Source organism: Cherax quadricarinatus, chromosome 24, assembly GCF_038502225.1.
Source record: "Cherax quadricarinatus isolate ZL_2023a chromosome 24, ASM3850222v1, whole genome shotgun sequence".
In the NCBI taxonomy this organism is placed as follows: domain Eukaryota; kingdom Metazoa; phylum Arthropoda; class Malacostraca; order Decapoda; family Parastacidae; genus Cherax; species Cherax quadricarinatus.
This window is the reverse complement of record NC_091315.1, coordinates 11,404,353-11,427,268: the sequence shown is the minus strand read 5'-3', so window position 1 is coordinate 11,427,268 and position 22,916 is coordinate 11,404,353. Positions and strand designations below refer to the sequence as shown.

The 22,916-nt window shown below is 46.3% G+C and overlaps 1 protein-coding gene across 4 annotated transcripts in view; it reads right to left on the bottom strand.

Moving 5' to 3' along the window:
* LOC128690816 (kelch-like protein 20) overlaps nucleotides 1–22,916 on the bottom strand; it is a 165,852-nt gene that overhangs the window by 109,368 nt on the left and 33,568 nt on the right. The window contains exon 1 of one of the 4 annotated variants that reach the window (XM_053779547.2): nucleotides 9,206–9,354. The exons of the other annotated variants lie outside the window; for them this stretch is intronic. The gene's annotated coding sequence lies outside the window, so the exon portion shown is untranslated. Of the gene's footprint in view, nucleotides 1–9,205; nucleotides 9,355–22,916 lie in introns of those variants that run through there. 4 annotated transcript variants of the gene reach the window in all.

The following is a 22,916-nucleotide window of genomic DNA, read 5'->3' as shown; positions in this document are numbered from 1 at the left end:
TGATAACCACGCTGGCTGACAGACACATGATAGCCACGCTGGCTGACAGACACATGATAGCCACGCTGGCTGACAGACACATGATAGCCACGCTGGCTGACAGACACATGATAGCCACGCTGGCTGACAGACACATGATAGCCACGCTGGCTGACAGACACATGATAACCACGCTGGCTGACAGACACATGATAACCACGCTGGCTGACACACATGATAACCACGCTGGCTGACAGACACATGATAGCCACACTGGCTGACAGACACATGATAACCACGCTGGCTGACAGACACATGATAGCCACGCTGGCTGACAGACACATGATAATGCTGGCTGACAGACACATGATAACCACGCTGGCTGACAGACACATGATAACCACGCTGGCTGAAAGACACATGATAACCACGCTGGCTGACAGACACATGATAACCACGCTGGCTGACAGACACATAACCACGCTGGCTGACACACATGATAACCACGCTGGCTGACAGACACATGATAACCACGCTGGCTGACAGACACATGATAACCACACTGGCTGACAGACACATGATAGCCACGCTGGCTGACAGACACATGATAGCCACGCTGGCTGACAGACACATGATAACCACGCTGGCTGACAGACACATGATAGCCACGCTGGCTGACAGGCACATGATAACGCTGGCTGACAGACACATGATAACCACGCTGGCTGACAGACACATAACCACGCTGGCTGACAGACACATGATAACCACGCTGGCTGACAGACACATGATAACCACGCTGGCTGACACACATGATAACCACGCTGGCTGACAGACACATGATAACCACGCTGGCTGACAGACACATGATAACCACACTGGCTGACAGACACATGATAGCCACGCTGGCTGACAGACACATGATAACCAAACTGGCTGACAGACACATTATAACCACGCTGCCTGAGAGACACATGATAACCACGCTGGCTGATAGACACATGATAGCCACGCTGGCTGAAAGACACATGATAACCACGCTGGCTGACAGACACATGATAGCCACGCTGGCTGACAGACATGATAATGCTGGCTGACAGACACATGATAACCACGCTGGCTGACAGACACATGATAACCACGCTGGCTGAAAGACACATGATAACCACGCTGGCTGACAGACACATGATAGCCACGCTGGCTGACAGACACATGATAATGCTGGCTGACAGACACATGATAACCACGCTGGCTGACAGGCACATGATAACCACGCTGGCTGAAAGACACATGATAACCACGCTGGCTGATAGACACATGATAGCCACGCTGGCTGACAGGCACATGATAAAGCTGGCTGACAGACACATGATAACCACGCTGGCTGACAGACACATAACCACGCTGGCTGACAGACACATGACAACCACGCTGGCTGACAGACACATGATAACCACGCTGGCTGACACACATGATAACCACGCTGGCTGACAGACACATGATAACCACGCTGGCTGATAGACACATGATAGCCATGCTGGCTGACAGGCACATGATAACGCTGGCTGACAGACACATGATAACCACGCTGGCTGACAGACACATAACCACGCTGGCTGACAGACACATGACAACCACGCTGGCTGACAGACACATGATAACCACGCTGGCTGACACACATGATAACCACGCTGGCTGACAGACACATGATAACCACGCTGGCTGACAGACACATGAAAACCACACTGGCTGACAGACACATGATAGCCACGCTGGCTGACAGACACATGATAACCACGCTGGCTGACAGACACATTATAACCACGCTGGCTGAGAGACACATGATAACCACGCTGGCTGATAGACACATGATAGCCACGCTGGCTGACAGACACATGATAACCACGCTGGCTGACAGACACATGATAGCCACGCTGGCTGACAGACACATGATAGCCACGCTGGCTGACAGACACATGATAGCCATGCTGGCTGACAGACACATGATAGCCACGCTGGCTGACAGACACATGATAGCCACGCTGGCTGACAGACACATGATAACCACGCTGGCTGACAGACACATGATAACCACGCTGGCTGACACACATGATAACCACGCTGGCTGACAGACACATGATAGCCACGCTGGCTGACAGACACATGATAACCACGCTGGCTGACAGACACATGATAGCCACGCTGGCTGACAGACACATGATAGCCACGCTGGCTGACAGACACATGATAATGCTGGCTGACAGACACATGATAACCACGCTGGCTGACAGACACATGATAACCACGCTGGCTGAAAGACACATGATAACCACGCTGGCTGACAGACACATGATAGCCACGCTGGCTGACAGACACATGATAATGCTGGCTGACAGACACATAACCACGCTGGCTGACAGACACATGATAACCACGCTGGCTGAAAGACACATGATAACCACGCTGCCTGATAGACACATGATAGCCACGCTGGCTGACAGGCACATGATAACGCTGGCTGACAGACACATGATAACCACGCTGGCTGACAGACACATAACCACGCTGGCTGACAGACACATGATAACCACGCTGGCTGACAGACACATGATAACCACGCAGGCTGACACACATGATAACCACGCTGGCTGACAGACACATGATAACCACGCTGGCTGACAGACACATGATAACCACACTGGCTGACAGACACATGATAACCACACTGGCTGACAGACACATGATAACCAAACTGGCTGACAGACACATTATAACCACGCTGGCTGAGAGACACATGATAACCACGCTGGCTGATAGACACATGATAGCCACGCTGGCTGACAGACACATGATAACCACGCTGGCTGACAGACACATGATAGCCACGCTGGCTGACAGACACATGATAGCCACGCTGGCTGACAGACACATGATAGCCACGCTGGCTGACAGACACATGATAGCCACGCTGGCTGACAGACACATGATAGCCACGCTGGCTGACAGACACATGATAGCCACGCTGGCTGACAGACACATGATAGCCACGCTGGCAGACAGACACATGATAGCCACGCTGGCTGACAGACACATGATAACCACGCTGGCTGACAGACACATGATAACCACGCTGGCTGACAGACACATGATAACCACGCTGGCTGACAGACACATGATAGCCACGCTGGCTGACAGACACATGATAGCCACGCTGGCTGACAGACACATGATAGCCACGCTGGCTGACAGACACATGATAGCCACGCTGGCTGACAGACACATGATAGCCACGCTGGCTGACAGACACATGATAGCCACGCTGGCTGACAGACACATGATAACCACGCTGGCTGACAGACACATGATAACCACGCTGGCTGACACACATGATAACCACGCTGGCTGACAGACACATGATAGCCACGCTGGCTGACAGACACATGATAACCACGCTGGCTGACAGACACATGATAGCCACGCTGGCTGACAGACACGTGATAGCCACGCTGGCTGACAGACACATGATAATGCTGGCTGACAGACACATGATAACCACGCTGGCTGACAGACACATGATAACCACGCTGGCTGAAAGACACATGATAGCCACGCTGGCTGACAGACACATGATAACCACGCTGGCTGACAGACACATGATAGCCACGCTGGCTGACAGACACGTGATAGCCACGCTGGCTGACAGACACATGATAATGCTGGCTGACAGACACATGATAACCACGCTGGCTGACAGACACATGATAACCACGCTGGCTGACAGACACATGATAGCCACGCTGGCTGACAGACACATGATAATGCTGGCTGACAGACACATAACCACGCTGGCTGACAGACACATGATAACCACGCTGGCTGAAAGACACATGATAACCACGCTGCCTGATAGACACATGATAGCCACGCTGGCTGACAGGCACATGATAACGCTGGCTGACAGACACATGATAACCACGCTGGCTGACAGACACATAACCACGCTGGCTGACAGACACATGATAACCACGCTGGCTGACAGACACATGATAACCACGCTGGCTGACACACATGATAACCACGCTGGCTGACAGACACATGATAACCACGCTGGCTGACAGACACATGATAACCACACTGGCTGACAGACACATTATAACCACGCTGGCTGAGAGACACATGATAACCACGCTGGCTGATAGACACATGATAGCCACGCTGGCTGACAGACACATGATAACCACGCTGGCTGACAGACACATGATAGCCACGCTGGCTGACACATGATAACCACGCTGGCTGACAGACACATGATAGCCACGCTGGCTGACAGACACATGATAGCCACGCTGGCTGACAGACACATGATAGCCACGCTGGCTGACAGACACATGATAACCACGCTGGCTGACAGACACATGATAACCACGCTGGCTGACACACGATAACCACGCTGGCTGACAGACACATGATAGCCACGCTGGCTGACAGACACATGATAACCACGCTGGCTGACAGACACATGATAGCCACGCTGGCTGACAGACACATGATAGCCACGCTGGCTGACAGACACATGATAGCCACGCTGGCTGACAGACACATGATAGCCACGCTGGCTGACAGACACATGATAGCCACGCTGGCTGACAGACACATGATAGCCACGCTGGCTGACAGACACATAACCACGCTGGCTGACAGACACATGATAGCCACGCTGGCTGACAGACACATGATAGCCACGCTGGCTGACAGACACATGATAACCACGCTGGCTGACAGACACATGATAGCCACGCTGGCTGACAGACACATGATAACCACGCTAACTGACAGACACATGATAACCACGCTGGCTGACAGACACATGATAGCCACGCTGGCTGACAGACACATGATAGCCACGCTGGCTGACAGACACATGATAACCACGCTGGCTGACAGACACATGATAGCCACGCAGGCTGAGACACATGATAGCCACGCTGGCTGACAGACACATGATAACCACGCTGGCTGACAGACACATGATAACCACACTGGCTGACAGACACATGATAACCACGCTGGCTGACAGGCACATGATAACGCTGGCTGACAGACACATGATAACCACGCTGGCTGACAGACACATGATAACCACGCTGGCTGACAGGCACATGATAACCACGCTGGCTGACAGACACATGATAGCCACGCTGACTGACAGACACATGATAGCCACGCTGGCTGACAGACACATGATAGCCACGCTGGCTGACAGACATGATAACCACGCTGGCTGACAGACACATGATAGCCACGCTGGCTGACAGACACAACCACGCTGGCTGACAGACACATGATAGCCACGCTGGCTGACAGACACATGATAACCACGCTGGCTGACAGACACATGGTAACCACGCTGGCTGACAGACACATGATAGCCACGCTGGCTGACAGACACATGATAACCACGCTGGCTGACAGACATATGATAGCCACGCTGGCTGACAGACACATGAGAACCACGCTGGCTGACAGACACATGATAGCCACGCTGGCTGACAGACATGAAAGCCACGCTGGCTGACAGACACATGATAGCCACGCTGGCTAACAGACACATGATAGCCACGCTGGCTGACAGACACATGATAACCACGCTGGCTGACAGACACATGATAGCCACGCTGGCTGACAGACACATGATAGCCACGCTGGCTGACAGACACATGATAACCACGCTGGCTGACAGACACATGATAGCCACGCTGGCTGACAGACACATGATAACCACGCTGGCTGACAGACACATGATAGCCATGCTGGCTGACAGACACATGATAACCACGCTGGCTGACAGACACATGATAGCCACGCTGGCTGACAGACACATGATAGCCACGCTGGCTGACAGACACATGATAACCACGCTGGCTGACTGACACATGATAACCACGCTGGCTGACAGACACATGATAACCACGCTGGCTGACAGACACATGATAACCACGCTGGCTGACAGACACATGATAACCACGCTGGCTGACAGACACATGATAGCCACGCTGGCTGACAGACACATGATAGCCACGCTGGTAGACAGACACATGATAGCCACGCTGGCTGACAGACACATGATAACCACGCTGGCTGACAGACACATGATAACCACGCTGGCTGACAGACACATGATAACCACGCTGGCTGACAGACACATGATAGCCACGCTGGCTGATACACATGATAGCCACGCTGGCTGACAGACACATGATAACCACGCTGGCTGACAGACACATGATAACCACGCTGGCTGACAGACACATAACCACGCTGGCTGACAGACACATGATAGCCACGCTCGCTGACAGACACGATAGCCACGCTCGCTGACAGACACATGATAACCACGCTGGCTGACAGACACATGATAACCACGCTGGCTGACACATGATAACCACGCTGGCTGACAGACACATGATAACCACGCTGGCTGACAGACACATGATAGCCACGCTGGCTGACAGACACATGATAACCACGCTGGCTGACAGACACATGATAGCCACGCTGGCTGACAGACACATGAGAACCACGCTGGCTGACAGACACATGATAGCCACGCTGGCTGACAGACATGAAAGCCACGCTGGCTGACAGACACATGATCGCCACGCTGGCTAACAGACACATGATAGCCACGCTGGCTGACAGACACATGATAACCACGCTGGCTGACAGACACATGATAGCCACGCTGGCTGACAGACACATGATAGCCACGCTGGCTGACAGACACATGATAACCACGCTGGCTGACAGACACATGATAGCCACGCTGGCTGACAGACACATGATAACCACGCTGGCTGACAGACACATGATAGCCATGCTGGCTGACAGACACATGATAACCACGCTGGCTGACAGACACATGATAGCCACGCTGGCTGACAGACACATGATAGCCACGCTGGCTGACAGACACATGATAACCACGCTGGCTGACTGACACATGATAACCACGCTGGCTGACAGACACATGATAACCACGCTGGCTGACAGACACATGATAACCACGCTGGCTGAGACACATGATAACCACGCTGGCTGACAGACACATGATAGCCACGCTGGCTGACAGACACATGATAGCCACGCTGGTAGACAGACACATGATAGCCACGCTGGCTGACAGACACATGATAACCACGCTGGCTGACAGACACATGATAACCACGCTGGCTGACAGACACATGATCACCACGCGGGCTGACAGACACATGATAGCCTCGCTGGCTGATACACATGATAGCCACGCTGGCTGACAGACACATGATAACCACGCTGGCTGACAGACACATGATAACCACGCTGGCTGACAGACACATAACCACGCTGGCTGACAGACACATAACCACGCTGGCTGACAGACACATGATAGCCACGCTCGCTGACAGACACATGATAGCCACGCTCGCTGACAGACACATGATAACCACGCTGGCTGACAGACACATGATAACCACGCTGGCTGACAGACACATGATAACCACGCTGGCTGACAGACACATGATAACCACGCTGGCTGACAGACACATGATAACCACGCTGGCTGACAGACACATGATAGCCACGCTGGCTGACAGACACATGATAGCCACGCTGGCTGACACATGATAACCACGCTGGCTGACAGACACATGATAACCACGCTGGCTGACAGACACATGATAACCACGCTGGCTGAGACACATGATAACCACGCTGGCTGACAGACACATGATAGCCACGCTGGCTGACAGACACATGATAACCACGCTGGCTGACAGACACATGATAACCACGCTGGCTGACAGACACATGATAACCACGCTGGCTGACAGACACATGATAACCACGCTGGCTGACAGACACATGATAGCCACGCTGGCTGACAGACACATGATAACCACGCTGGCTAACAGACACATGATAACCACGCTGGCTGACAGACACATGATAGCCACGCTGGCTGACAGACACAGGATAGCCACATATAAGATCGCAAAAGAACATTTATTTATTTATTTATTTGTTTATTGATTTATTTATTTTATGTCTTTGCAAACAGTACATTGAGATATTATATTTACAATAGTGGGTTGCAATACAAAGAGCCTCTATTATGCCTAGGTATTATGAGCCAACTTAACATTACTGGCTTACAGACTACTTAATACTAAGGATTATATCATAGTTTTACAGTAGGACAGTAATTATTTCATAGTTGTACAGCAGATTATAAATTATAAATGAATCAAAATTTGTATAATACAAAGATATACGTATTTATAGTCTAAAATGCTTTTTGTGAAAACAATGGTTCAATTATATTCCTGTCAACAATGGATAAAAGGTTCAAAGTGATTGTTGAAGTTACGATGTGGGAGTACATAGGTGAGTAAGTGTGTACTGAGTATTTAGCATTTAGTCTAGGGTGATTAAGTGGCTTCTAAGAAGAGTCTTAAATTGATTTTCAGACTGGGTTACTTTAATATCTTCTGGTAATACCTTTCAATAGGAACATGAGGCCCCAGTTTAAAATTGTGAAAAAATGTAGGAAAAAAACACAAAAAAGAAGAGTGGATTAAAAGAATAAGTAGGGAATTTTACAACCATATATTCCCCTTAACATGGGCCAGTGGCCTACTGCACTATTTATGTTCTTCCTGCACCTCACCATGTTCCCTCTATACAGCTTCAGTATTCACATTATGTGGTTGCAGGGGCTGTGTCCTAATTCCTTGCCCTCGCCTCTTGACTTGCAACTTGCCAGATTCACTCTCTCTCTCATAAGCCTCGTGGGCCATTTCGCACTATTCTTAAACCTATGTATGGAATCTGCCTCCACAACTTCTTCGTCGATGTCATTCCACTTTCTGACCACCCTGAGACTGAGGAAATATTTTCTAACACCCCTGTGTCTCGTCTATGTTTATTTTCCAGTTGATCCCCACTAGTACGTTTCCTGGCTTGTTAAAAATTCTGTGCCCTTATACCTAATTTACCATTCTGAAGAAGTTACGTGGAGGAAAGTAGGGAGGTAGAGGAACAAGAGGTGATTTAAATTAATCCGAATCAATCTGAATCTGAGAGAGAGAGGGGGGGGGGGGTACCATGTTCCCACACATACCAAAATAGAAGCACTATTCTGGTATAAAAGTTGTGAAAACTTTTCCAAGCACTAAGAACCACCTACCTCAGGGTTGTCAGAAGAGTCCTGGGTTAAATATGTAGGACGAAGTAGCAAAGCTGGTCCCGACGCACTGGTAATGCTGGGTCTGGGTCTCATGTCTCGCACACAACCAACACCACCGCCGCTACCCCCCGTACCACCCTCCCCCAGCACTTAAACCAAGGTTAGCAAACGCTAATGTCCAGTAGTTTCTTAAAACAAGCCACGATTATAAGAAATTTGAATGAAAAAATATGCAGTCAGAATTGTGAACAAGTCTTAAGACATTAGCCATGCCACTTGAATGACCCAAATGAGTCTAAAATAAAAATTTAAAACTTAGCACTTCAACATATAGCTATAAGCTTTTTTTTTTATATTTTATTTAAAACAGTGCGATACAAATGACAAATATATTAAAAAGATACACGACAAAAGATTACTGCACTAGAATCGCACTTAACCCGAGACCTAATAACGTCACCATACAGTACAGTGGTAATACACACTCACACACACCACACCGTATATTACAATGGTAATACACTCACACACAACACACCGTATGTTACAGTGGTAATACACACTCACACACAACACACCGTATGTTACAGTGGTAATACACACTCACACACAACACACCGTATGTTACAGTGGTAATACACACTCACACACAACACACCGTATGTTACAGTGGTAATACACTCACACACAACACACCGTATGTTACAGTGGTAATACACACTCACACACACCGTATGTTACACACTCACACACACCTCACCGTATGTTACAGTGGTAATACACACTCACACACAACACACCGTATATTACAGTGGTAATACACACTCACACACAACACACCGTATATTACAGTGGTAATACACTCACACACAACACACCGTATATTACAGTGGTAATACACACTCACACACACCACACCGTATATTACAGTGGTAATACACTCTCACACAACACACCGTATATTACATTGGTATTACACTCACACAACACACCATATATTACAGTGGTAATACACACTCACACACAACACACCGTATATTACAGTGGTAATACACACTCACACACACCACACCGTATATTACAGTGGTAATACACTCTCACACAACACACCGTATATTACAGTGGTAATACACACTCACACAACACACCGTATATTACAGTGGTAATACACACTCACACACAACACACCGTATATTACAGTGGTAATACACACTCACACACACCACACCGTATATTACAGTGGTAATACACTCTCACACAACACACCGTATATTACAGTGGTAATACACTCTCACACAACACACCGTATATTACAGTGGTAATACACACTCACACACACCACACCGTATATTACAATGGTAATACACTCACACAACACACCGTATATTACAGTGGTAATACACACTCGCACACACCACACCGTATATTACAGTGGTAATACACACTCACACACAACACACCGTATATTACAGTGATAATACACACTCACACACACCACACCGTATATTACAATGGTAATACACTCACACACAACACACCGTATATTACAGTGGTAATACACACTCACACACACCACACCGTATATTACAATGGTAATACACTCACACACAACACACCGTATATTACAGTGATAATACACACTCACACACAACACACCGTATATTACAGTGATAATACACACTCACACACAACACACCGTATATTACAATGGTAATACACACACACACAACACACCGTATATTACAGTGGTAATACACTCACACACAACACTATACATTACAGTGGTATTGTTTTATTTGTTAAAGAACATCTCTAACAAGGTTACATATTACAAAACATCAAACACTGGAAATTATGAAGATTGTACAATAAAACAGAGATAAAAACAAACAAACACGCACAATGACACACACAAGCACACACGTTACACTACATGAGACTACATCAGGCACATACTAGGCACTACATGAGACTACATCAGGCACATACTAGGCACTACATGAGACTACATCAGGCACATACTAGGTGAGGTTTCTGCCTGTCAACACACGTATGCAAGACTAATTCTAAGATCTCAGGTGCTTAACAGAGCACCACGATACTCAAAACATTAATATTGGCGATTATCACGAGATCTTAATATACATAGGTATTTAGTATTCAAAGAAGGAAACGGGATAATACTAAAAGTCACTATAAAAACATCCAATATAACAAAACAAAACTACGATGTGATATTTTACATCTCAGCAAAACAAAGAAAAATAATGCAAACTAGTTACATGTAATATAATATTACTGAAAAGCACACTGTAACACAGCATAAAATATAACATAAAATAAAAACCAATTGCTATATGCTAGGAAACACTTTTTACCACTTACAATTGAATCAAAAACAGTAAAGACACCTATAACATATTTGAATCTCATTGACAATTTTCATCATAAAGTCCTTGAAATGATTTATACATGATAAAATATGCAATCGTAGTGCTACACCTTTCTAAATGATAACTGTGTAGTTGCTGAAACCCTCGGGGTAATAACCCTATTGCCTCTAGATATTAAAACTCAATTATACATCCATATAAACAGCTCTCCATGCTCACACCCAAGTCTAGGAAAATAGCCCGTTGTATCCCCTTACCCATTTTGCAAATCCCATAAATTCCTTAATGTGAAATTTCGATAACCCTCACTAAAATCTCTCTCCCATCTCCCTCCATACACCCCTTTATTTCTACACTGTGTCCTATAAAAAGTTGCTGCCAATGCATTAATTCTTGCCCGCACGTCCGCCTCCCTCATAGCCCACATCAGGTATATATAATCCGTAATCATATACCCAATCGCATTCTCAACCCTTTTATTCACCCCAGTTATATCTAAACTTAAAACCCTCAAAACCTGCAAACCCCCTCCCCCCACTAACCTTAAAACCTTACCCATCCAAACCCTTATAAGTTCAATACAATCGCAAAAATATACCGTATGATAAATAGTCGCCAATCCTCCACAATCTTTGCATTCCCCATCCTCTCGTATTCTCTTATAGAATAAAACCATTCCTGACGGCAAGATTCCATGTAAAAATCTATACATAACTTCTCTGACTTTAGGTTTTAAACGCAATTTATTTAAACGCCCCCAAATATTATGCCAATCATACATCGGATAAACTCCTTCTACCGCCGCTACCAGAGCCTTACCATCTGCCCTATCAAGATTTCTCAATTTAATTTGTGAGTGATCCCTCACGTTTATGAAGACCCGTAACATTGCCTCACCCATCATGAACTCCCGACCCCCCCACCACCGTCGCATATCCTGATGTATCCTATGAAGACCGTCTTCTTTCGCCCCCCCCCCTCCCGCTTATAACTATGTTTTAAATACATACTTATTATCCTCTTTTCGACATCTATAAGACCCAGCCCTCCACGGCCAACCGGGAGTGTGACAACCGCTCTACTTAACCATTCGCTCCCTGTTCCCCAAATGAATCTAAAAACACTTTTTTGTAACCTTTTTAATTCACAACAAAGTATCGGAAATATTACCGTAACATGCCATAGTTTACTATATAACAGCACATTCGTTGTTATCACCCTTTGTTGCAAACTTAAATTAGCAGCTCTTAACCCACTAAGACGCTTCAGAACACTATCAACGATACGCACGGAATTTATTTGTTGTGCTGACTTGATATCATTTACATAAACGATCCCACATATCTTTATTTGGTCCACCCTTTCCCACCTTTCAGCTACCGATCCTTCCTCACGCGACCCTTTTCCAAGATTCATATACTTTGTTTTCCCCATGTTGATCGTCATGCCAGTAGCCTTTTCAAAAACTTTCACTAACTTTTCTACCCGAATCAAATCCATGTTTTCTCTCACCAAAATCGTCGTGTCGTCGACATATCCAACAATGCCCGCTCCCCCACCCCTGACATTACCCATCCCATTTGCTTCCAATAAAACCCTTATCCCTCTATAAAAGGGATCTTGAAAACAAGCAAAAAAAATTTGTGAAAGGGGACAACCTTGACGCAAACCCCTTCCCATCTGAATCCGATCTCCCAACCTCCCATTCACCTGCACACGCAAAGATGCCTCCAGATACATTAATTTGGCCCATGATATAATTTCCGCCCCAAACCCCTGCCATCTCATTATCTTCCATAACGTCTCCCGTTCCACATTATCATATGCCGCCTCCCAATCTATAGCCAATACCCCCCCCTCCCAATCTTACTCTTTCTTCAATAAAACTTCTAATCATACCGTGACCTTCATACATAGACCTGCCCGGCACCCCATATTGTCCCTTGTCAATCACTTTGCCCAGGACTTTTTTTATTCTGTTGGCCAAGATCCTTCCAAAAATTTTATAGTCCCCACATAATAACGAGATTGCACGATAATCTTTAACCGTTAATGGCTCGCCTTTAGGAACTAGGAGTACCACAGCCAACCTTTGTTGTTCCCCTAAAACCCCATCCCGCTTCATTATATTGAATAAACGTACCAAAAACCCCTTTAAAACGTTCCAATTTTGAAGATAAAAGTCGCTGGGCAACCCATCTATTCCTGGCGCCTTACCCAATTGCGCCCCAGATAAAGCCTCCCAAGTCTCACACTCCATTATCGGCCCTCCCAACATCAAACGATCATGCTCCTCCAGCTCACAACTCACAAACCTACCGATTGACTGCAATGCAATTTCACTTATTCCAACACTTTGCGTTTTCAATTTAACCCAAGCATCAATATACCCACTCATACCCTCCGTCGTCGTCAACACCTGATTCACTCTATACCCCTGCATACCTACCTGGACATTCAACCCCATTAACTCCATTGCTTTGCGACGTCTGTGTTGATTCCTCAACACACACACCGACGGCCGATGTCCCCACAAAACCTCTTCAATTCCACCCTTAAGCCTTTCCCCATCAAACCTTTCGTTTTGTAAATTTCGTAGTTGCTCCTTAATTCGTTCAATTTCTGTAACAGGATAATTAGCATTCACTTGTACATAGCAGTCGCGCAACTGCCCCTCTAAATATCGTTGGAAACCATACTGTAACTGATTATATCTCACTCCCTGACTAATATAATATTCCTTAATTCGCTTTTTGGCTATCGTTTCCCACCAATTAACCAAAGCCACATCTCCAGGTGCTTCAACCACAAGGCGTTCCCACATATGCCCAAAAGACAAACGACTTTCCTCTCTCTTCAATAACTTTACATTTAATTTCCAAAGTGACGGACCCCTTCTAGGCACACCCTCAATATCTACATCCATTACAACTCCTCTTTGATCCGAAAAAACCACATTTATCACACTCACTCTCTGCACTGTAACCGCACTAGACACGTACATTCTATCCAATCTCGCTGCATAATCTCGTCTAATGAAAGTATGCTCCACCATGCCTCCCCCCCCACACACATCCATTAAACCCACACTCGTCAATAAATCTCCCAGGAACCCCAAGCAACAACCCGCTCCTCGAGGCTCCACATCTTTTCGTCGTATTACACAATTCCAGTCTCCCCCTATTATCGCTACATTTGGTAAACTACATAGATAATATACTAATACATCTTGTACAAAATGAGTTTTAAGTCGTACATCTCCCTCGGCCGGCCCATATACACATACAAAACTTATGTGTACTCTACCCCATAAACCATCCACCCTAATCACTCTCCCCTCCCCCCTTTCACTATGGCGTACTACAAACGGGCTATTTTCCTTTACCAGAATGGCGACGCCTCCTTTTAACCTCGTCGCATATTCCATATACACATCGTAACCATCTATTTCTAACTCATATCCAATTCTGTAATTGTGTTCTTGGATAAATACCACATCCACATCTAGACGCACCAAAAATTCATTAAACCACTTTCGCTTCCGCTCAGATCTCAAACCGTTAATATTTATTGTCAAAATCTTAAAGTCAATTAATGGGATTTTCCTTTGGTTCTAGGTATAGACTTTTCACTTATACATTTTACACCTCTATCCCTCTTCCCTTTTTTGGGAATCACCTTGATAAACTCTTGTTTCGTGGATTCACTGTTCCCTTTCCTCTGTACATCCGCCCAAGACTTTTTCCCTGGCCTTTGGGCAGGAGTAAGCACGTCGTCTGAGTCTGATGGGGTCGCAGTTCGCTTTCGCGTCCTACCCTCCACCTGCATTGGGATTTCTTTAGTACTATCATGATGCACCTCCACTTCTGCTATATTCACCATCATACCATGCGACACACCAGACTCAATGCTTTCATCCATCGCCTCACCATGATGCTCAACCGATCCCAAATTTGTACCTGGATCCTCCACACGGTTGACGATCGACTCGTCTAACAATACATCCAGTGCCTTCACTAAAGACGCCGCTACATCCTCGTCCCCCATAGTGGGCAGAGTCTCTTCAAATACTTTATTTATGTCCAGTGACGGTGATTCTTCTCGCTGTTTTGCATCCTCCAAAGCATTCTCCTGCGCTTTTTCTACCTCTTCACTCCAAGATGTCCATTGTCGAGACGGGTGAGCATAAGACTGTTCTCGTCCCTCAACTTCCTCGACCTCTTCCGGTTGTTGCTGTTGCGATATTTGGAGATTTCCACAACGCTTACCACACTGTGCCGCTATGTGGTCATACGACCCACACAGCCGACACGTACGACGTTGCCCCGCATATGTTACATATACTTGAGTTCGAAATGCTTGCAACATAATATAGGACGGTATGGGATGGCGTAAGGTCATTTTGACTGAATATGTTCCCTCCAAACTTCCAGCATAAGGTCCAGCGGCCCACCGACCTGCAGAGGCCATATGAACCGTACCATAATTACGTAGTTCATCTTTTATAACAAATTCATTCGCCTCAAAAGGCACATTCCTTATTTTAACCCATGTGTAGTGTCGTGATACATCATGAAGACGTACTGATACAGCTGAATTGACGGCAATAATGGTCTCTTGATACTTATCCACCACCACTTCATAAACATTTGCTGACGTCATTTTAACGAAGATCCGTGTCGTCCCATTAAGTGCTACACCACATATCTCTTCATTTGCAATACTGTAGGTATCACGGATAATCGCCGGCAGTAACAAGTCCATCGTGTCTCCGGTGACAGCCCCACGGGTCAACTCAACGCAAACAGTGTTGATGCGCCTGTAGCTATGCAGCGCCATGTTGGTAAATGAGTAGCGCACGTCCTCACTTCTCAAAGGTTGTGACGAACTGAGGTAGCTCGCCTGAAAACAGCAGAGGGGTGCTGAGCACAACCGCACTCCACCGTGGTCAGGCAGCGAATCAAAAATTTAAAACTTAGCACTTCAACATATAGCTATAAGCTATGCTGATGACATCATGATCCACACAACAGGGCATAAGAAGATGAGTACCATTCTTAATGAAGTTCAAGCAATTTGTAATTGACTAGGCCTCATAATATCTTCCTCTAAAACAAAGATATTAACAAGAAAACGACATCCCCCACCCATCTATTTGCAGGGTGAAAACATTAGCTACGTTAAAACTTACAGATATCTTGGTGTAGATGTACCCTTTAACACATCCACTATACCACAACTAAATAAGAAATGCAAAGATAGGCTAAATGCTCTCAGAGCTGTTGCTGGCTACAACCCCAACTATGGTGCTAATGTGAGAATCGTGAGAATGGTGTACATAGCCTATGTTAGGTTCTTAATTGGTTATGCTGCTCCCATGTTGATATTAGCTTGAGAAAGTTCACTCCGACCCTTGGAGTTAATGCAAAATGAAGCTCTCGGAATTATTCTTGGGTGTCAAAAATCTACAAAGGTTCTTAACATGAGGAAGGAGCTTGGTATTTCTAGTATCAGTGATAGGATTGTTGAGACTAACACTGTACTCGGTATTAGAATGTTAAGAAATGAACCAGACACTAAGCCACAAGGGCTATACAGTGCTGCAGGGTAGGGCGGGAAGCGAGGGTATCGGGCGGCAGAAGGGGGGAGGGATGATTAGTAGGTTACAGAAAACAGCGGGGCAGGGGATAGTGCGGGGGTAGAGGGTAGCAAGAGATTGAGGTAGAAAGGGCTGAAGGTATCATCAGAGTTTGTGGAGTAAGTCAGTTGTTATCAAAAAGTCAATGAGAGAGTCTGGATGAAAGGTGGGTCCATCAGCGAGAAGGGAAGGTAAAGAGAGAGCAGCGGAGTGAAGATGACGACGGAGGTAAATTCCGTGTGCTCGTTGATAAACTGGGCAGTCTAACAGAATGTGGCTGACCGATAATGGAGCCTGACAATTCTCATAGAGAGGAGCAGGGTACCTCTACATGAGATATCTATGAGTAAGACGAGTATTGCCAATGCAAAGGCGGGAGAGAGTAGTCTCCCAACCTCGAAACTGATGATAAGAAGACGGCCAGTAACCTATACTCGGTTTAATAGAACAAAGTTTGTTATTGAGCAGAGCAGACCAACATTGTTGCCAACAGGTGTGAAGGTGGGTAGCTATAACAGCAAAATAGTCCAGAAATGGAACACCTCTATATGAAATTGGTAGGTCATGTACTGCTGACTGCGCAGCAGTGTCTGGCTGTTCATTGCCCTGTACGTCAACACGACCAGGGACCCAACAAAAAACAATATCTTTATGCTTGGTAGAGATACAGCGTAGCCAAAGTTGGATACGGAGAACTAGAGGGTTAGGTGTATCAAATTTCCATATAGCCTGTGGAGCACTAAGGGAGTCTGAGACAACCACAAATGATGACACAGGCATAGATGAGATACGAATAAGTGCTGCAAGAATGGCATACAATTCAGCAGTAAAAATGCTAGCTGAAGATAGTAAATGCCCTCACACGACGCTGTCCGGAAACACTGCTGTGAATCTGATGCCATCAGAAGATTTAGAGCCATCTGTGTACACGGCGATGGCATGAGAATGAAAGTGGAAGTGGTCAAGAAAAAGATAGCGGGAAGCCACCATAGGCAGTTGGGTGTTCGAGCAAGGGAGTGAGAAAGAACAGACCCAAACAGCTGGAACTTCCCAGGGGGGTAGGGAAAAGTGAGATGCTACATGAACATATAAAGGTGGTAATTGAAGGGAAGACAGGAGTGAATGTAGGTGAAGAGAGAAGGGATGGAACAAACAGGGGCGGCAAACAAATAAAGAATGTCTACTAATATCAGTGACCATTCTATAAATGGAAGGATTGCGAAGATCGTGAGAGTGCACATAGTAGCGAAGGCAATGGGCATCACGGCGATCAGACAGGGATGGAACATTCACTTCTGCATAGAGGCTCTCAACAGGGGAAGAGCGAAAAGCACCAAGGCATAAATGTAATCCTTGGTGATGAATGGGGTTAAGGCTAGAGAGAGTAGCAGGAGAGGCCGCTGAATAGATCTGGTCACCATAATCGAGTTTTGATAAAATGAGGGCTGAATGTAGGGGAAGGAGAGTTTAATGATCAGCTCCCCATGAAAGATGAGCAAGGGTTTTAAGAAGGTTCAGCCGGCTGTGACAAGTTGCCTTTAGAGAGGTAATGTGGGGTTTCCAGGATAACCTACGGTCAAAGAGAAGGCCTAGAAACCTGATTGTATCACGTTCAGGGATACGGGAGCCATAGAGGTACAAAGGATGATCGAAGATGACAGAGCATCTAGTGAAAGTAATTTGGTGAGTTTTGGTACTAGAAAATTTAAACCCATGCGTGGTAGCCCAACTGGAATCATTGTTGACCACATGCTGGAGAGAAATTGTAATGAGGTGACAGTCAGCACCTGCACAAGCAATAGCGAAGTCATCTACATAGAGTGATGACCAAATACTGGATGGAAGAACAAAAGGCCAAATCATTTATAGCAAGGAGAAAAAGTGTTGTGCTCAGAACACATCCCTGAAGGACACCTTCAGGTTGGACGAAGTCCGGGGAAAGCGCATTATTCACTCGAACACGAAAATGTCTTTCAGTTAAAAAGTTCTTAAGGAAGGATGGTAGATTGCCTCGGAGCCCTAAGGAGTGGGCTTGGGCCAAAATATTATACCTCCAAGTTGTGTCATATGCCTTCTCAAGGTAAAAAAATATGGCAATAACTGAGTGATTATTCGCAAAGGCATTATGAACATACGTATCCAAGCATAGCAAGGGGTCTATGGTAGAACGGCCCTTATGAAAGCCATATTGACTAGCATAGAGACTGTTGTGTGTCTCTAAATACCACATTAAATGTTGATTTACAAGACGTTCCATCACTTTACAAACTGCACTAGTAAGAGCGATGGGGCGATAGTGGGAGGCATCAAGTCCTGTAGTACTCGGTTTGCGGAAAGAGAGAACAATGGCAGATTTCCACAGCTGTAGAAAAACTCCTTGTGACCAAATAAGATTGAAAAGGCGTAAGAGGACTGCAAGAGCTGACTGATGTAAATGTTGTAACACATGAATGTGAATGTCGTCGGGCCCAGCTGTCGATGATCGGCAAGCTGAGAGTGTTGCCTCCAGTTCCTTAAGTGTAAAAGGCAAATTATACTGTTCTTCTCCGAGAGAAGAAAAGTCCAAGGGTGCTAACTCTCTGGCAGACTTTGAGGAAAGAAACGAGGGGCAGAGATGGAGCCCCAGAGAAATACAGACCAGATGATTGACAATTTCAATGGCAATATCTAGAGGGTTTGCTATATCAACACCGGCAACCCACAGAACAGGAGCCGGGTCAGGAGAATATTTACCACTCAGTTTCCGTACTTTTTTCCAGACTGCACTCATAGAGGAAACAGAGGTGATGGTGGAGACATAATCTCACCAGCAAGTGCGTTTAGCATCACGTATGACACGGTGCGTGATCACACGCTTCTGCTTAAAATCAAGAAGTCTCTCAGTGGTTTTATTATAATGGTACCTGCCCCATGCAGCACGTTTCAAACGTACTGCACGAGCACAAGCAGGAGACCACCAAGGCACGCATTTTTGAGAATGCCTGCACAAGGTTTGGGGTATAGAATGAGAAGCTGCAGTTAAAACTGAGGACAAGAAGAGGTGTAAAAGCTCATCAATGGAGGACGAAGAAGGAACCTCACTAAAAACCATTAGTTGTGAGTAAAGGTCCCAATTTGCCCGATCAAATTGCCAGCGTGGGTTACGAAAAGGTGTTGAATATGAAGGGGAAGTAAGAATGATTGGAAAATGATCACTGTCATGTAAATCCGAGAGAACAGACCAGGTGAAGTCTAGTGCAGCGGAGGAAGAGCAGACTGAGAGATTGATGCAAGAGAGAGTATGAGTATGAGGATCAAAATGGGTGTGAGTACCTGTATTTAAAACATGGAGGGGGTGGGAAGCAAGAAAAGCCTCTAGTTGAATGCCACGGGAATCACAGTGAGACCCTCCCCAGAAAAAATGATGGGCATTGAAATCGCCAAGTAACAGAAGTGGTGGCGGTAATGACGAAACAAGAAAGGCAATATCCAGAATAGATAATGCTCAAGAAGGAGAGAAGTACAAAGAACAGAGTGTATACCACCTATGCAGGTGGATACGGGCTGCTGTGTAATGCAGTGAAGTGCGAACAAATAGCTCATGGTACGGAATATCAGTGCATAGAAGAAGGGCACTTTCGTTAAAGGTCCCATCAGGAAAAGGATCCGAAGAATATAATAAATTATAGCCTGAGATGGGATAGATAACAGCAGAGTGAAATTTTGGCTCTTGTATGCAAACACCAACAGGGGAAAATTGGGAGAGCAACGTCTGAAGCTCACCCCAATTACCCCTGAGGCCGCGTATATTCCACTGTAAATAGGCCATGATTGGCAACGATAAAGATACTAGAAATCAGCAGGTAAGGGTACTTACGGACTAGAGGGGTTAGAAAAGTCCACATGTGGTGGCAGCGGAAAACGTTCAAGCAGCGAAGGAACGGTGTGCTGTAAAGAAAGGAGTTGCGCAGATGGAGAAGACGAAAGAGAAGGAACAGAGGGTGGATCAGTGTCTATTGATGGTTTGGTCTCTGCAATATATTCAGAGATTGCTTCAAGTGTTTTGGAGCTCAGAGACATCGTATGGGAGACAATATTGGAGATGGAAGGAGGAGGAGTTTGAGTAAAGATCGGAACTGTAATGGACTGTATTAAGGGGGTGGGGGCGAAAGGGTGGAAGGAACTGGAGAAGTGTGGGAGGGGACAGAAGAGGCAGAAACCTGGGAGGTGGCAGAAGAGGAAGAAACTTGGGAGGGGACAGGGGAGGAAGGCACAGTATGAGGAGGATGAACCTCCAAACTTGTAACTGAGCCAGTGAACGGGGAAGACCCAGGTACAGAGACCGGGAAGGTAAAGTGAGGAGGTGGATGAAGGGAAGGAGGGGTTAAAGGAGATTTTTTGGACTTCTGAGAAGTAGAGGGACGATTGGGAGAAGGTGTTGTACGAGGTCTTGTTGATACCGGGGTTTGTGAGGGAGAACACGAAGAAGTGAAAACAGACTGAGGTGTTGAAGTAGGGATGTCTGAGCCCAGGACAGCAAAAGAATTAGATATAGGAGTGACTATGGGACTGGCAACTGCAGAGGAGGCTGCAGAAGATGGGACCCTAGAAGTGGGGAGATGTTTTGAAACATGAGAATAAGAAACACGGGGTAGTCTCCCTTGGAGGCGGAGATGAGAAACCGCCATAGCATAAGGGGGACCTTCCGCCTCTTTGAGGCAACGAATTTCCCGCTCATTTAAGTAAACCTGGCAATGGCGAGAGTACAAAGGGTGAGCCTCATGACAATTAAGGCAAGAGGGAGGTCGACTGCAAGATGTATTAGAATAGTCATCGGCACCACAGACTGGGCATTCAGCTATAGATCTGCAATATTTTGCTGGGTGGCCAAAACTCCAGCAATTTCTACACTGTTGCGGTGTAGGGATCCCCTTTTGAACTTGTAATCGATGTCCTGCTACATAAACAGAGGATGGGAGTTCACGGCTGTCAAAAGTTAAACAAGCCACATTGCAAGGGTATTGTCTCCGCCCGCGGTCAGGATTGCACAAGTGTCTACCTTGAGAATTGGGAGATCTTGGAGTTCCAGCTGCTCGAGGATGTCATCGCCACATGTCTGGAAATTCTGTTGGACTATGATATGGGGCAGAATAACAGTACCACTACAAGAATTGAAGGAATGATGTTCTTCAATAGTGATAGGAATAGTAACGATATGCGAAAGAAGAGAAAGATCATAAGCTTGGGTAGCATTCTGGACAGTGATGATATGCATACCACTCTTAAGAGCATAAAAGGAAATATCTCTACCAATATGGCGTAGGAGCGCTTTGCCAATACTATGATCAGAAAGATAGGTAGTAGAAGAAGTCAGTCTTAAAGTAAAGAATTTAGTCCATTGTGTGGTCCGAAACTGAGTGTGGAGAGGGAGTGCATGATGTGTCGGTCTTTTCCAAGTAGAATGGGAAGGTAATGAAGTAACGTCATCAGGAGATTGTCGTTGGCGTTTAGAAGTGGGACCAGAGTTGGTCCGATGTGGAACAGGCTGGCGATTTGAAAATTGCTGCACCGTAAAGGGAGAGGCCATAAGCATAGTCAAAGGAGAGCGGAGGTCAGACAAATCGAACGAGTCAGTCGAAACCCTGGCACCGGAAGCGGGTGACGAAACAGCACCAGCAAGAGGTACAGGGGTCCTAGGAGT